This window comes from Onychomys torridus, chromosome 2 (genome assembly GCF_903995425.1).
Source record: "Onychomys torridus chromosome 2, mOncTor1.1, whole genome shotgun sequence".
NCBI classification, from domain to species: Eukaryota; Metazoa; Chordata; class Mammalia; order Rodentia; family Cricetidae; genus Onychomys; species Onychomys torridus.
Window position 1 is genome coordinate 166,905,252 of NC_050444.1, and position 15,759 is coordinate 166,921,010.

The window sequence follows — 15,759 nt, forward strand, 5'->3', positions numbered from 1 at the left end:
AGGTCCTCTTCTGGTCTCCAGGATCACCAACACACTTGGTACACATACATACATGCAGGCAAAACAGTCACACGCATCATTTTTTTTTTTTTAAATAATTAAAAGCCTTCAGTTGTTCCCCTTGCTCTTGAATGAAAACCATAGCAGATAGGCTCACAGGCCCCGGGACCCCAATCATGATTCTAGGAAAGTCCTGATGGCCACCAGTACAGCTCCCCATGCAGAGTCCTACAGCCAGCCCTATAGCCATGGTGGTAGCTTTGTCCCTGCAGCTACCTGGAATCCACTGTGGTGTAGTTTTTGGTACTTCCTGATGTATTGGGAAGAATGAGGTATGCCTTTGGTGAGCTGGGCAATTTGATGGGGAGTGACGATGGTACCTCTAGAACTTCCTCCCTGGCCAGCTGACCACTGGAAGAAACAGAATAGTCCTGTCCCAGCAGGCAGGATGGGCTACTGGGTGTGTCCCCCAACTAGGTCCCACTGGACACAATAGCAGAAGCCATTGGGAGTTTTTCCAGCCTGGGTGGCCCTGGCCAAGGAAGTCTCTGTGGGAGCCTCAGTTCTGGGAGAGGAGACTGGGGTTACTGATAGCCTCTAGTCCTGATGAGGCAAAGCTGGGCTTATTGACTATTGGAGGGGCTCTGTTTTCCATGAGGGTGGGGAAGGGCAATGGATCCAGGTCCCAGTCTCAGACCATGTACAGCCAGAGGGTGCCAGGAGAGATGTCATCAGAACAAAGGGCTGAGAGCCCTAGGGCTAATCCCAGTGTCCTAAAAGCTTCCCTAGATCCCACCCATCCCTCCCTCTGGCCTTCCTCTCCTGATGCTGGTATTTGCAAAGCAAAGCACCCCCAGGCCTATGGGGACAGGTCATAGCAGAAATTCCCACAGTCAAAATCCCAACCTGTGAGGCTCCGAGGTGAAGAGACCTGCAGGTTTCCCCTGTGAATGAAGTCGGGGTATTGCCTGGCAGTAGTTTGTTCCCAAATGACCAGTGGCTCCTCTCTCTGGCTAGATATCCCCATGGTCTCTCCAGGCACCTGGCACCCAGTGTAATGTATGGAATTTCTGGGGCCACATGGGCTCCAGGGCCTCGGGCTCTGTCCACCAAGGGAGGGCAGGGTTGCCGCCAGCTTTCATGGACATGAGACCACTCCAGTCACAGTGTGGTAGAATGCAGGCTTCACGACTTCCTCCAAGGTGGGAAGGTGTGGAGGTGACCCTTGGAACCAGTGAGGTGAACCAGGGCAGACAGAGGAAACGGGCTGGGCAGTTGAGGCCAGATCCTTTCAGACCCACCTCATACAGTGTCTGTGGTTCTCCAATTTTCCACAGACACAGACTGCTTCCCAAATAAAGAATGTTAGCTGGTGGTAAAAACAGATATGGATTTTTACAGATTCAGTTTCAGAGAAGGTGAGTTAGCCAATGAAGCCCCTTCCCCGAGGCCCGGCTGAGTAGGGGACCCAATTGTCTATTTTTTCACTCCCGTCTCTTGGGACCAACTTATAGGAGGTGTCTTTCTTTGGTTCTGTTGCTGTGATGAATCACCGTGACCAAAAGGCTTGGGGAGGAAAGGTTTATTCCACTTACACTTCCATATAGCAGTTCATCATTGAAAGCAGTCAGGGTGGGAACTCAAACAGGGAAGGAACCTGGAGGCAGGAGCTGCTGCAGAGGCCATGGAGGATGCTGCTCACTAGCTTGCTCAGCCTGCTTATAGCACCAGAGCCACCAGCCCAGGGGTGGCACACCCACAATGGGCTGGACCCTCCCACATCACCGATTAAGAAAATGTCCTCTAGGCCTGCCTTCAGCCCAGGCTCATGGAGGCGATTTCTCAGTTGAGGTCCTTCCCCTCAGCTGACAGTAGCTTGTGTCAAGTTGACATAAAGCCAGCCAGCACAGAGGACGGGGTAGATACTTCCACCAGTGTGGGGAGGCAAAGAATGAGTAGTAAGTGGCCAGTGGCTTGCAGAGGGTTAAGTGAGGGCTTCTTCCACCTCCCGGGGAGGCGTGACTCTACCCTGCCCAGACTCCCCTCTGGGTCTCTGAGTCTGTGGGGGAGGGGAAACATTGCTCACCCTTCCAGATGTGAAGCTGACCTGAACCGGCTGTGTGTGTGTGTGTGTGTGTGTGTGTGTGTGTGTGTGTGTGTGTGACCCATCTGCTACAGGAAGGGCCTAAAGCAGTTGCTGACAGTGCTGGTCACTCAGCTGAGGGAGGCACCTCAGCAGATGTTTCCTTTCTTTGTCAGGGATCATGGGATTTAGAGAAACCAACAGATGTGACAACAACTACTGCATTCATTCATTCATTCACTCTTCGGATGTTGCTTGAGGTCCTAATAAGTGCGGTTATAAGCCAGGATTTTCTCTTCATGCATGCCATTAGAGACTGGCCCCTGTCAGTTATGTGGGACTGGAGATGTGGCTCAGTGGTTAAGATCATTTGCCGCACAATCATGAGGACTGCACCCACAATACAAACTGGCTGTCCAGCACATACCTGTAAGCCCAGCTCTGTGAGAAAGTTAGAGGCAGGAAGAATACGGAGGCTTGCTGGCTTTCAGCCTAGCCAAGAAAACTTGCAGGTTCAGGGAGAAACCTTGCCTCAATAGCACACAAGTACACTTGGTCAGGGTTTCCTTTCTACTGTTGTGATAACACACTGCGACCAAAAGTTTATTTGTTTTAGATAACGTTCAAAGTCAGAGTCCATCGAGGAGGCCAAGGCAGGAACCCAGAGGAAGGAATGGAGGAACAAGCTCCTGGCTTGCTCAGTTTGCTTCCTGATGCACCCCAAGGCCACCTGCCCAGGAATGGCACCGCCCACAGTGGGTTGGGCCCTTTCATACCAATCAGCAATCAAGAAAATGCCCCCTCACCCCAGGGCTGTGATGGTGCATGTCTTTAATCCAGAGGCAAGCAGATCTGAGTTCCAGACCAGCATGGTCAGCAGAGGGAGTTCCAGTACAACCTGGGCTACACGGAGAAACCCTGACTCAAAAAAAAAAAAAAAAAAAAGAAAAGAAAAGAAAAGCAAAAAAAGCAAAAGAAAATGCCCACAGGCTTGCCTACAGGCCAATTTAATGGGGGCATTTTCTCGATTGAAATTTCTTCTCAGAATGACTCAAGCTACGTCAAATTGACAGAAAACCAACATACATACAAATACACTCACACATAAACGAACAAATAGATGGCAGGGCCGGGTGTGGTGGTGCACACCTTTAATCCCAGCACTTGGGAGGCAGAGGCAGGTGGATCTCTGTGAGTTCAAGGCCAGCCTGGTCTGCAGAGTGAGTTCCAGGACAGCCAAGGGCTACATAGAGAATCCTTGTCTCAAAAACAAAAACAAAATCCTCCCCCAAAACCTAACTGACTAAATAAATAAACCGATGGCAGCTCTTTTGGGTGTGTGACCAGGCCCTGGAAGAGGCTGGCATGGGAACCTAACAACATATTTCAGGGGAAGGACATGTGATAGACATGCAAAGATAGCCTGTGTCCCTGGGAAGTCTGTGGAAGCAGTGGGGAAGAGGAGGATAGGGAGTGGTTGGGGAACACATCAGAAGTTCTATGTGTCCAAATCCAGTTTTGTCTCGACTTTGCATTTCACCTACACTGCCGGTGATTATAGACGAAATTTCTGTACCAAGTCCTTCCTGTCCACCACTGGCAAGTGTAGTACCAAGCATTTCCAGAAGGGGGCACAAGAGGGACGCTGCTGAGGAAGGGTCTGGCTCTGTTTCTTACCCCATCCTGGTGCTGGACTGGGAGGTGGGGCACCATGTCCTACTTCCTCAGTGACCACAGCTCTGGCTGATTGGCCTCCCAACACTGTCAGGTGGGCTCTGTTTGTCCGTCCCTACACAGTCCTATTTCTTCACCTTCCAGGCTCATAGGCTGTTTCCCGTGTCTTCAGGTCTGTCTCTCCAGCTATCTGCCCTTCCAATTGTAGTCCTCTCCACACCACAGTTTTGAGTGCTGATCACCCCTGGGTTTTTTGTTTTGTTTTGTTTTTTAAATCTATGGACTTCTAAGACAGGCCTCTGAGTGCAAGCCTGTAAATCCCACCTGTTTAGTAGACTGAGACAGGAATATTGAATGTTCAAGGCAGCCCGAGTGGCACAGTGAATTTAAAGCCAGACTGGACAACTTAGTAAGACCCTGAATCAGTAAAAACTAAAATGTGGAGCTGGAAATGTAGCTCTGTGGCAGAGTGCTTGACTCTCATGATGATGTCATAAGCTTGACTTTCAATAATACCACAAGAAGCAAAGTAATTTTGTTCTTTTTTTTTTTGAGCTGAGGATCGAACCCAGGGCCTTGTGTTTGCTAGGCAAGTGCTCTACCACTGAGCTAAATCCCCAACCCTTGTTCTTTTAATTTAAATAGTATTTTGGCTTTTATTTACTATGTCACCAGAAATTTGTTCTATTAAAACCCTCCCAGAAATTATTGCAAAGAATTATCCTATAGACTTACTTATATCAAAACTAAAGATGAAATACTGTTCTTTTGGGGATATAGCTCTGTTGGTAGAGTGCCTAGAATGTAGAAAGCCTCAACCCTGAGCACTGCATAAACCAGGCATGGTTGTGCACACCTGCAATCCCAGCTCTCAGGATGCAGTGTGACACTCCAAGAGGTTAAGTACTAAGTGTATCTCACCTAGAAAAGAGCTGCCAATACACTTGTTGAAAAAAAAAAAAAATAGGCCAGAGCTGGGTGTGATGGCGCATGCTGTAATCCCAGCACTCGGGAGGCAGAGGCAGGTGAATCTCTGGGACTTTAAGGCCAGCTTGGTCTACAAAGTGACTTCCAAGACAGCCAGTGCTGTTACACAAAGAAACTCTGTTTTGACAAAAAAAAAAAAAAAAAAAAAAAAGAAAGAAAAAAGAAGCCAGTGCAATACGGAATCTGAAAAAAGAAAAAAAAAACCACTGTTCAAAAATTGAGAAACTCAATTAAAATATGTCCTTAATAGTATGGAAATGTTAGGTGTTCTGTACTGATAAACATGCCGTAGCTATGTGAGATATTAACTTAGGGGGTTGTGGTCAAAGGATGAGCTGGAACCCAGTGTATCTTGCAATTCTCCAAATTAAATTATGTAATCCTTTAAATTTTTTTCACTTATTTATTTGTTTATTGTGTGTAGAGTGGAGTGGTGTGTACCTGTAACACTGCACATGTGGAGGTCAGAGGACAGCTTGTGGGAATCCATTCTCTCCTTCTGCCTTGTGGGACCCAGTGATGGAGATCAGGTTGTCAGACTTGGTAGCCAGTGCTTTTATCCTCTGAGCCATCACACCAGTCCTGTTTTTATGTAATCCTTTAAGTAATACATTTTTTTCAGAAAATAAAAACCTATGATGCTGAGTGTACACATGTCCCTGCATGTGTAATGTGTATGTGTAATTCCTCTTCTGTGTGTGTGTGTGCGCGCGCGCTGTATCTGGATATTTTGAATGTGGGTGACGCTAAGTCAACAAAGGCAGAAGAACTAAGAAAAGTTGTGGGTTGCTGGATCAAGAAGCTAAAGAGAAGGAAAGCTAGATAAAGGGAAAGAAGGGATGTGAAGTAACTAACAGCAAACCAGAGCCTTCCCACGTACTTATCAACCAAACTTGAAAGAGAGGTCCATATCCTGCACAGGCACAATTGTCTCCCTTTGCACTGGGGCCTTAGCATCTCCCTCGGATATGGAGTCATGACTTTGTTCTGTAGGTCTGGGAGGCTCTGTACTTGCTTCTTGGTCATGTGCTCCCAGAGTACAGGCCTAAGGCTTGAGGGGCACTGGACCTGTTCCAGGGTCACATGGCTATAGAAGGCAGAGCTGAGGCTCAAGGTCCCTGTAGGTATTCCAGGTACAACAGTGCAACACACATATATTCACTTCTTTTTCTCTACCTTGGCTGAGCACAGAGTGGGGCTCCTCCTGCTTTGAGGCCTGCTTGGGACCAGGATCCAAGCCTGAGTTAGAGGCTAAGGGCATTGTCCAAGCATAAGAACACAAAGGACTACTGTGCTACACCCAGTCTGGAGGCCTCTGAAAACAGACTGGGTCCCCCTGCACCTTCCTGAAGACTGGGGTTATTTAAGACCCAGTGGAGGATGAGGGGGTTCTGCCAGAACCATGTCACCATGGCAATGACGGCAACAGCTCCAGGACTACATGCACTATTTTAGCCCCATGAAAATAGAGTCACATTAACTCAAACAATCACAGGAGATGCTAAAAGGTTTCCCAGCCCCCAGCCTGAGCCCCTTAATGGCTTTATGCAACCCGAGCTCTTGGGGGCTTGGGTATCAAGCTGCCTGGGGCCAGTGGGCTAGCTGTCAACCAAGCCGAGCTCAGTCCCAGAATATGTATGAATCATTCCTGGTTCAGGCAGGCAGGCTGTAGATGCACAGACAACCAGACATTGTCTAGGAGGTCCTCTGGTCTGGCCAGGTTGTGGGATGGGAGAATCCCCACTCCCTAGCCCCCTACTAGGGACTAGTTTTATAAAGCAAGTTGACAGAGGCAACAGAATCTAAGCTGCATCCATGTCATCTTTTTGATAGTTCCACCCTGGGGGCTGGACCCAAGGAAAGACCTGGAAGTACAGACAGCTCTTGTACCATGTGTTGTCAGCAAGTTTCTGTGATGGCCAGGTGGGAGGTGGTTGTGGCAAGCAATGAAGGGGAGCCCAAAGCTACCATGAACTTCACTTGACCAGTAGCCTATGGCCTTTGAGATGGAAGGTTGCACATTTGAACATATAAACCCACCCCCACACATGGCCCTGGGCCAGGCAAGAACTACCCTGCCAGGACATAAGGAGGCATGCCCCTGCTGGGTGGCACTGGCTCCAGCAAACCAGCAGATGGAGGCGAAGTTGCTGCTCTGCAGGGAGGCTCCAGACTGAGGCCTTGCAACTTGGCTATGTCCAGGTGTCTCTCTCTTTGGAAGCATCTGAGCTTTCTCTTGCAGAGATCAGGAGCCTCCCAAGGGCAGGGTCTGCTGGCCCCTTTACCTTTCCCCTGACAGAGTGGCTTTGTGAACACTTCCTAGGAATGTAGATTCCTTTGTACCCTTTAGACATCACAGCTGTGGGGCAATCCTAGGCATAGGAATTTAGGGCCTCCACACCCCAACCCCCAGCCAAGGAAGCTGCATGGAACTTGCGTCTTTGGGTGTTGAGAGTAAGGATACTGAGGACGTCCCAGAACAAGGGATTAATAGCCTCTTGTAAATGAGGGGCACATGCAGACATGCTCCTCATCTGACATGGACAGAGGGGCAGGAGTGAAGATCCAGATGGACCAGAGTCCTTCTTGCCACATGGCCAGGAGTTACCCCAACCTTTCCCGGGTCTTGAGTTCCCCACATGTGGTGTGGGGGCTGTTCTGTCTCATCCGGAGTAGGTAAGCCTGCCAGGCACAGCGCCTGGCCGTCTCCATGCCGGAAGCTCATCTTCCTGCATTTCTTCCCAAAGGCTATTGGCACTTAAAAAGGAGACTTGAGTCAACTAATAAAAATAAATGGGTATCCACTGAGTGGTAGCAAGAGATAGACAATGTTCTAGATGCTGTGAGGAAGAAGCAATATTGTCTGGTTTTATGGAAACGCTGTCTTCCTGTTGTTGTGACAAAATGCCTGAAAAAAAAAATCAGCTTGGATTTTTCACACAAGGTCTCATTTTGTAGTCCAGGGTAGCCTGAAACTCACCATAGGCACACTATGTTAGAAATATAGATGGACAGATACATTGGTATCTTTCCCCAATGTCTGAATTTATTTAATAATTAATAAATTCACAAGTTATGTTGATTTTGTTGGCTATAATTTGCTAAGTAGTCCTGATTTCCCTTGATAGCTGACTATTAGCAAACAGATTCTTTTTTTTTTTTAAGATTTATTTATTTATTATGTATACAGAAGAGGGCACCAGATCTCATTACAGATGGTTGTGAGCCACCATGTGGTTGCTGGGAATTGAACTCAGGACCTCTGGAAGAGCAGTTGGTGCTTTTAACCTCTGAGCCATCTCTCCAGCCCCAGCAAACAGATTCTTTTTTTCTTTTTCTTTTTTTTTTTTTTTTTGGTTTTTCAAGACATAGTTTCTCTGCAGCTTTGGAGCCTGTCCTGGACTACTAGCTCTGTAGACCAGGCTGGCCTCGAACTCACAAAGATCCACCTGCCTCTGCCTCCCGAGTGCTGGGATTACAGGCGTGTGCCACCACCGCCCGGCGCAAACAGATTCTTTATACAACTTAATTACTAATATTAACTCGCAGATACAAAATACACATCATATAGTAAATCTTTTCACACACACACACACACACACACACACACACACACACACACACACACACAGACACAAAGGGTTAAAGAGGCCATGGCCGAGCTCAAGGGGTTCCAAAAGGCCTTACTGTTGGCAAAGGCGTAAGACTGAGAGACACACAGCATCTCTACGAGTTAAATGATGAACTCTGCTGCTAGAGGCCCTGCCACAGGGACAAACCTCAGGGTCACAGGTTTGATTCCAGCCTTAAGGCTGAATAGACCTGCAAAACTGAGGGATGGGACCATGGAAGACACAGAGGTTTGAAAACAAACAAAAGAACAGAATTGGGTTCACACAGATGACTGGGTAGTTGGACAGATGGCAATCTGAGAAGGTTGTGTTAGTAGCAAGAGCAGAGCCAAGCTAAAACTCCTGGGATGGTTGGGAGTTCTCTGGTTGATGGTCTCTTGAAGCGTCTACTAGAGGGTCAGGTGACAGGCATGTAGGGGGGAGGGAGAACATTGCCACTGCAGTATGAGATGTCCTCCTCTTTACAGGACCCCAGTGAGGTTGCTGCACCTTCTCTCAATGTGGTATATTTGATAAGTTATCAGGTTGGCTTTCCTGACACAATTTTACAATGCCCCTATGTTCATGGTCTAAGTTTGCTTGGGTGAATGTTTAGTGCAATACCATGTTTACTCTTGGGAATAAGTTACTTATCAATTTTTACCTCATGGTGGTGATAGACAAGTGGTACTTACATGCATAACAAGATTCAGTGTCCTCCTGCCTCAGAAGCTACATTCACACTGAAATCAAATGCTGCTTGTAAAACAAGTCTCTCAGGGTAAGGCACAGCTTGAAAAAAACAATGCTTTATAACAACATGGAGTAATGGCCTTATCTCAACAGAAAAGTGGAAGAACTGCAACTCTTAGCTTCAACCCCCAATCCTCCTGCCTCTGTCTCCTGAATGCTGGTGTTACAAACCATGCCTGGCAGGAAAACAAAAACAAACAAGTTAGATTTATTTTGGCTCACAGCATCAGAGGCTTCAGTTCATGGTTGCTTGATCCTGTTGCTTTGAGCCTACAGCAGGGCAGAACATCATGGCAGGGAGCATGGTACAACCAAGCTCTTCCTTCATAGCAACCAGGACACCGACAGAGACAGGATAGAGCACACCCCCAGGAACCTCATTTCCTCCTGTTAAGCCTCCCTCCTAAAATTTTTTTTTACTATTTCCCAGTAGAGCCACAGACCCGCGACTAAGCCTTCAACTCAGGGGTCTCTGGAGGATTAAAATCCAAACACTAAATAAATGAAGATATTGAGGTCCTGGGAGACTTGCTCAAGGTTGTAGAGACAGTGGTAGGGTAAGACACAGGCCTTGGGACTGGAGAGATGGCTCAGTGGTTAGGAGCACTGGCAGCTTTTCCAGAGGACCCAGGTTCAATTTCCAGCACCCACATGGCAGCTCACAACTGTCTGTAACTCCAGTTCCAGGAAACCTAGCACTGTGGGCAAAATAAATGCACATAAAATAAAGCTAAATTAAAAAAAAAAAAAAAAAAAAGACACAAGGCCTATTCCAGAGCCAGTACTCCAGGCCGGCAGGTATTAGAACTTCTTAACTAATGAGAAGGCATGTATTCCACAAGAGAAGGCAGGCTCAACTCCCCCAAGTTGTACTTGTTGTACTGAAATGATGACCTCTTAGCTATAGGTGCTCTGGTGCCTCATCCCTTATCCTTACAGTTCAGAGCAGTTGGAGGACAGTCCCTAAGCAATGTGTGGGCAGTGTCTTATCCAAAAGTGCTACTTCTGCCCTGTGAGTTTCTCTGCCCAAGAGCAAGAGAGTTGACATCCCCGGAGCAAACTGTCACAGACAGAAATGACATTTGGCTGGGACACTTGTGGCACCCATTGTCTCACCCCACTCCCTCTGTTTCTGGAGACTCTTGAGCTGAGATGGGTGGTCCTCAACGTAACCCCAAGCCAGTAGGGAGTTGATGTGCTCTCTATTACAAGGACGACAAGGATTCGTACTAGTAGAACACGTGGTGATTGATGCCTACAGAGCCTTCCCTGAGGCTGGTGCTGTAGTCAGCTATGGCCTCAGGGATTCATGAAGGCCAGAAAGCTCTCCAGGATGTATTTAAAGAGAGTCTTGTCTCCGGCAGCCAGAGAGCAGACAGTGCTGAAAACCAGGCACAAGAACTAATCATAAGGACTGTTGACCCCAGAGGAGTCTTGTGAGTTTGATTGATAGGTCTCCAGATGGAATAATTCCCAAAGAATCCACCTGATTTTACATCACTGGTAGAGGAGGTTCTCCAGTCTGAAGTTTCCACAAATGCCCTGCTTAACACTTTTCAGACTGGTATTGAACTCATTCTGTAGCCCAAGTGGGCCTTGAAGTGTGTGTGTGTGTGTGTGTGTGTGTGTGTGTGTGTGTGTGTGTGTGTGTGTTGCTTCAAAACAGGGTTTCTCTATGTGTCCCTGGACCAGGCTGGCTTCAAACTCAGAGATCCACCTGCCTCTTTCTCCCAAGTGCTGGAATTAAAGGCAAGTGCCACCACTGCCCAGATAAGTCCTTGAACTTTTAATTCTCCTGCCTCAGCCTCTGCCACCAGGCCCAGCCCATGAAAAGGTTTCTAAGAGGCCAGACAGGTCATTTTCCTCTTTCTGCTGTATCAATTATCTAGGATAAGGTGGATGTAGTTATGCTGATGAAAGAAAGGGATGGAGGACCCTTGGTATCTTGAATAGATTAGCTGATGTGGGAAGATCCATCTTAGCTGTGCGGAGGACTATTCCTTGTAGTCCTGGCCCTAAGTTGAATAAAAAGTAGAAAGTGACTGAGCACATGAGTCAATTGCTCTCTGCTTACTGACTGTGAATATAGCATAAGCCAGCTTCCTTCTTGATATCATTCCTTTCCTCCCTTTAGCTACATTTTTCCTGACATGATAATGGGCTAGATCCCTCCAGAACTGTGAACCAAAATAAATCCCCCCACTTAAGCTGGGTTTTGCCAGAATCTTTTATCACAGCAACAGAACAGTAACCCTTAGTTCAAGAGGAGGCTTGACCATCTTAGAGAAGGTCTCCACAATACTTCTCCCACATAAACGATGGGGATCCCCCAAAGCCTTTCCATGCTGCTTTTTTGTCAGAATGCATCCTGTGGAGAGGTCTCCTGAAATCCAAAGGGCTTTCAGATACAGGCTCTGAGTTGACCCAACATGTTTTGCTGTCTCTGTGTGATGGTGGTTGATGAACACCAGGTGCCAGATGGGGTCCTCGCCCATGTCTGTCTCATTGTCAACCTAAGAGGTTATGGGCCCACTGTTGGGTTGAATCCCAGTTCCCAGTATACTTCAAATTGCAGAGCCCTGTTGTTATTTTCTTGAGGGAGGCTGGCTCCTTCTTATTCCCCCAGGGTACTCTTGAGCAGGGAGAAATGAGGAATTTGTAGATAGAAGTATATATATATAGAGAGAGACAGATAGAAAACATAGGATAGCCTTGGGAGGGCCTGGGTCTCAACCCACCAGCCCCTTCTGTCTCTAATAAAGGCCTTTTAAAGAAATGCCAAGGGGTGGAGCAAAAGACCTCCCCCAGCACAGCCAAGTGCAGACCCTTCCAAACACCTTGCACGTGATCCAGCCATCCTCTAATGCAGCCCTGCTGTGTAAAGCAAGCTCTGTGGGTTCCCACATTTTCTCCAACTGTAGAACAAAAATCTGTGATAGAAGGAGTCAAGCCAGAGTCTCTGTGGTTTGGGGTTAACATGAGAGACTTTTAGAAGCTGGGAAGAGAGGGTCTGGAAGTTAGAGAACTTATTAACTCCTGTAGTATAGTTGCCTAGTGACTGATATATGGTCAAGGTGACCAAGGCCAGCACCTGGAAGGGCATGTGTCACTGCATCAGAGGCAACTAAGTCCTGAAAAGAGTTCCCCAGGAGTGGGTGGAGAAAACTGATTCATCCAGACATGGCCTCACTCCGTGGGGCTACTACTGTAACCAAAGGAATAGCTGAGCTCATCTTATCAGCTCCCATCGTCTTTCTTAGTGGATGTTGTTAAAGTGACCGCTACCACCTTGCAGTCAGTCAGAGATGGGCTTAATGTATATGGAGGGGGCGCTATATCTTATGGGGACATAAAGAAAATTTTAGGATTATGGAGTAGTCTGTGAGGTTATATCTTTTGAGCCAGTTGCCTTGAAACCGTTTTGGATGTCGGATCATCTGGGCCATGGTGTCATCAGAGACCTTTCAGGTGGTCTTGGCTGGTCAAACCTGATGTATCTTAATCTGGAACAAATCCATAGCCTCTTGCTTTCCATGGAAACAAAAGCAGAGACTCTTTTCCAAAGCAACATATCCATATCCTTATATTTGTTTAACTTAACAGCTTTTATGATCAAATCTTTTTTTGTAGTTAAAAATCCCAAAGACAACACAAACCAGATTCTCTGTGTAATATCCATCTTTGTAAGACTGAAACGCCACTGTGGCTGCTGGCTCCGCAGCTACCACCTTGCAGTCAGTCATAGATGGGCTTAATGTGGTACCTAAGTATATGTGAGCGTTGTTAGGGGGTGGGTTGCAGAGGATCCTGAGGATTCACCTAGTGTAAGCAGCAGCTGAGGGTGACAGTTCTTGCTTTCTGGTAGTGCCACATTGGGGGGATGCTCACTCAGCTTGTAAACACTGGGGTTCTGGGGCAGTCATTCACTGGTGGTAGTTGGAGATGGTGGACAGATGCCCTGTGTGATTGCTGCTCACTGCCCTGGGCCATAAAGCACACTCCAGCTTTTCCTCTTTCCCTTTCTTCCCTTACATTACATTCCATGTCTCCTGCTTCTGGGGTTGCCATCTGTACTGAGCTCAACAACTTCCCCTTAGAATGCTTCAAACCCAGATCCTCAGAATGTGGCTTCTTCGGATTTTTGTAGATATACAATTATGATTAAGATGAACCATACTCAAGTATGGAAACTCTTAAGTCCAGTGGCAGGTGTTTGTGTAAGAAAGAAGGGAGACAGAAATAAACCATGTGATGATGGACGCAGAGGTCAGGGTGATAAATCTTAAAGCTCAGAAGTGCAGGCAGCATGAGAAGCAGAGGAAAGTCAGGCTAGATTCCTCCCTGGAGTCAAGCCTACCTACTCCTAGGTTTAGGATTTCTGTCCTCCAAAGCTCTGATAGAACAGGTGTGTAGCTCTAAAAAGTAGATACCTCAGCCCCAGACTTGTCTTAGCTCTGCTTGAAAGGAACATACCAAAAGTCAGCCCTCCATGTGGACTCCTTTTACCCTACATGTCTGCCCCACACACACACTAGGAGAAGGGCAAGGTTGGATCCCTGAACTTGGGCTCTTGTCCAGTCCTTGCTGCCAGAGGGCTCTTTCTCCTGACATCCAGGCCCCCTTAGCTCCATCAGCCTCCAGCCTTGGGGAGGAGTAGCCCACATTCAAAGCATGCACTCCAGCCTGGGGCAGAGGAAAAAGCTATCCCTGCCAGGATGAAAAGCCTCCTGCCTCTCATCCTTTGCCCCTGGTGCCATTGCAGGCAGGAGGCACTGACATCCTCTTTCCAAGCTGGCTCTTCTCAGCTGCAGCCCTTGATCCACCCCTAGCCTTCAGTCAGCTCCTGTCCTCACCACCGGAAGAGAGGCTGGTGTTTGAAAAGCATCAGTCCTTCCCATCCTTCCGCCTGCCCTGTAAACATGTGGGCAGAAATAGCAGCCTGCAGGCTGGAGGGAGTGATTGCTGGTTGCAGAATCAGGCGAAGGCTGCTGCCCGGGTGGGCCTGGCTGCGTGGGAGCCCAAGGCAATCGCAAAGGCCGCTTTAAATAGCTCCCCGTGGGTACATGCAGCAGAAAGAGGGCAGACTGCAGGCGGCAGGAGGCAGGGCAGAGGCGGGTGCTGAAGCTGGCAGGTTGTGCAATTGGAGAAGAGTTAGGCTGCTGGCCTCTGGGTCCAGGTGACCTCAGCAGCTCTAAAAACTTGAACCCACCCACCCATCCCCTGAGGCCTAGAGAGCTGGAGCTGGCCCTGCTGCTTTCCTGGGGGTCTAGGTTGCACTAAGGGGAGAGGCGAGTAGGTAGTCTTGGGTTGTTTACAGTGTGCATCACCTAGGATTTGGGCCCCCATCCTCAGGCAACTCTCTGAACCTGTGGAGGTGGAAACAGTAACCATGTAGGAAGCTTCTAGGGCAGAGGTGCAGCAATTGGGAAAAGCCTGCCCCTGGGCCTGAGTAAGGATATTCCTGCCCTGTGGATGTCCCGAGATGGCTGGGTTTGGACTACCTCTCCTGCTGTCACAGCTGGGATGCCAGCTGGCCCAGATCTGGCTTTGCTTGGCCACCAGCTCTCTGTTGGCTCCCAGGCTCATTCTGTCTTTGTAGTTCCTGGCCACACTAGAGCTCAGCGCTCCCACCCCTGAACGTCCTGTTAAGCCACACAACCTCAACCTTTAGCACCAAGCAGCCAAGGTCCCAGGAGGAGGAGTCCTTAGGTCAGGGGTCTTTGAGATGGAGACAAAGAATGAGCACTAGTCTGTGGTCTGAGCAGAGGAGCCAAGGCCTTCCTCTGCACTTTGAGAACAACACAGCCCCATGTCCCTCATGGACCTGGGAGTGACTTTATGATACTGACACCTACAATGGTTTGTGGCTGTGGAGGACACTGCTATGGACACTCTAACTGGTTCACACAGTCACTTTCCAAGCTCCTTAATGGTATAGAGTGGGGGCCCACCAGAAGGGTGCCACAGGACCAATGGGGCATGGTCTGGGCACCACCCTGATTAAGCAGGGCGGTGGGCCTGGCTAACTCTGTCACCTCTTGAGTTACTAACTGCTGACTGTGAAGGACCCTGGAGCAGACCCAGGATGAAAAGCTGTTCTGTTAATTGTACTCTTTGTTCCTTCTACATGGAAGACTCAGTGTTAGACCCCTTTATTAATAGATGCCTATCACATGCTCCGATGGCTTCGGGGTCTTCAGGCTGCTGTGGGATGTAGCTAAGGGGTGTCTGTAGGGCCTGAGGTGGCCTCTAAGTTCCTATTACCTCACCCAAGAAGGCACCACAGTGGCACCTTGGGTCTGAGCCTCCACCAGGTGATCAAGGGAGTAATGACTTCTTAAACCATCCCCAGGTTCCTACATCTCTGCCTTTACTGATGTCTCAGACACAGTCACATAGTTCATCTTCTGGGATGCTTCCCTGAGCTTCCCTAGCTCCAGATGTGTTCCCACTTCTGAGATTTTTAGGAAATCATTTCAAAAATGTGTGGCTCTGAAATCTGGGGCTCTCAGCTCATGCTCCCAGATCTGCTTCTGCCTCAGTGAAAATGGCTCCAACGTAGCCCGGTGACAGGAACAGAACAGATACCAACGCACCAGGCTGATGTCATCGGCACTGATTCTTCTCCTCTCCAACCTCCGCCCCCACTGT